General features: G+C 42.4%; 1 pseudogene; it reads right to left on the minus strand.

Annotated features, from left to right (window-relative positions):
• Positions 1–1,118: 1,118 nt before the first annotated feature.
• On the minus strand, positions 1,119–1,956 carry LOC129557097 (V-type proton ATPase subunit E 1 pseudogene; annotated as a pseudogene).
• Between the last annotated feature and the right edge of the window lie 404 nt (positions 1,957–2,360).

The following is a 2,360-nucleotide window of genomic DNA, read 5'->3' on the forward strand; positions in this document are numbered from 1 at the left end:
CTCAGTCGTGTCCGACCCTTAGTGACCCCACGGACTGCAGCCTACCAGGCTCCTCCATCCATGGGATTTTCTAGGCAAGAGTACTGGAGTGGCTTGCCATTGCCTTCTCCGAGTACTTTGCTAGGGCTTCCATAACAAAATATCATGAACTATGTAGCTTAAACAATAGAAATTTATTTCCTCACAGCTCTGGAGGCTAGAAGTCTAAGAACAAGATATCCGCAGGTTGGTTTTTCCTGGGGCCTCTCAGTCCTGTCCTCAGCTTGCCGGTGGCAAGCCAACCTCTCTGCATTCTTCAAAGGCCCCATCTCAAAATATAGTGACATCCTGTGGTACTAGCGGTTAAGGCATCAACATATGAACACTATAAGGTATTGTATTAATATGTAAATGCAAAAAGCATATGACATTAGAGTAACTCAAAAGAAGATATTGGCGGGTACACTTCTAAGGCTCTGTAACAGGAAACAGAGCAATTTGGAAAGAAGGGAAATGGCATTTATTGGTTACCCATTATGTGACAGCTACATACATTTTTCCAGGTATGCATTTTGTTTTAATAAACAAAGCATATTCATTCATCCATATTCACGGATCTTAAATCACACTACAAACAAACACTTAAAGGCCAAAACAGGTAACAGTGAAGCAGCTACTGCTGGCAGGAATGTGGTCTCACATGCAATTGAAGCCCAAAGAGTAAAGACCTGACTCCACAGCCCACCATATACTGGCCCTTCTAGGCTAGACACTGGACCAGAGGAGAACAGAGACATTCATGTACCCACCATCGGACCCCTTGCCTTCTTACCTCAGAGCCAGCAGGAAGTTGAAATCTCAGATATGCTAGAGGAAGGTTTCCTTACCATATTAAGTGGAACTCTCCCACTGTTACCAATCAGCCAGGGGTGTTACCTACAGAAGGGTTGCTGTTGTTGTTCAGTCACTCAGTTGTGTCTGCTCTTTTGCAACCCCATAGACTGTAGCCTGCCAGGGTCCTCTATCCATGGAATTCTCCAGGAAAGAATACTGGGGTGGGTTGCCATTTCCTTCTATCCACTGATAAATACAGAATATGAGAACAGCAAAGAGGAAATTACAGAGGTCATCTTGTTTCTTCAAATGTCACAGCAGTAGATGGACACTACCTCCCCGTAGGCATAGTCCAAACACTTCCTGTTGGCATTTGCACCAAACAAGGTTCCCTATACTTCTGGCACCATCTGCTAGACAATGAGGTCCAGCCAGCTTTTGAGGATATTGGAAACATTGATTTTGCAATCCCCACTATAGATTGCAACCCTGCCAGCTATTTCCTCAGGCAGGTAGGACTTCGGATCATTCTAGACATTAACATCTCTTTTGGTGGTGATTTTGTACACAGACATTGCTTTTGCACTGCTGCCTTCACCAGTGGGAAATCTTGATTTTTGCAAAAATGATCTTTCAGGGCTCCAACAACTGGTACAAGCCTAGGAGGATCAGGCAATTCAGCAGCAGTTGGCACCTGGCTGTATCTTTTACCATTCTGCTGAGTCTCTGTCTTTAGGTTTGTGACAAGATCATCCATCTCTCAGTTTGACGATTTTGAGCCTCACTTGACTCATCAGACTGGCCATCTGAATTTTCTTATTCTGCTAAATCTGCTTTTCTTTCTTCTCATAATATTCCATAATCTTCATTCTTTACGCTTGCACAAGCTGATCTTTCTCAATGTTGAACTCTTCTTTTGCTTTCCTTCTATTCTGCTTTCTCCTTGACTTTGTCAATAAAAGTCATCATGTACTTAATCAGCTTCTGCATGTTGGCATCACTGAGAGAAAAGATGCTGATGAGCAACCAGGAGAGGAAAGCTGCTGCCACTTCAGGCCTGCTCTGTTTTGTGGTGCTACATATTTCACATGTGCTGGCATGTGTAAAGCCAATGAAAATTACAATCCAACCAGTTATCCCCATTTTATAAATGAGGAAATTGAGGCTCCAAGAAATGAAAAGACTTCTCTAGTAATGCAGTAAGAAGATGGTGGGCCCATGTTAAGAATTTAGGTGTATCATCAATGCTTATCTGCCTGCCACCAGTACGAGTTCATCCCTGGTGTTAGTCCTGGTTCTGTTACTCACTAACTCTTCTTGGACATCTCACCTCAAATGGAATCCACCTTCCTAATCAATAAAATAACTGGTGTCTTCACCTAATGTTTTCATAGTTTATTATACTGCAAAAGTATGATAACCCATTATATGCACATTGGAAATTAGAAACAAAATAGAAAAAACTAAATGCAATATTGCTGCTGTTGTTGTTCAGTCACTAGGTTGCATCCCACTCTTTAGGACACCATAGAATATACACACCAGGC

This window comes from Moschus berezovskii, chromosome 7, assembly GCF_049115385.1.
Source record: "Moschus berezovskii isolate FMDL1 chromosome 7, NW_MosBer_1.0, whole genome shotgun sequence".
Lineage (NCBI taxonomy): Eukaryota > Metazoa > Chordata > Mammalia > Artiodactyla > Moschidae > Moschus > Moschus berezovskii.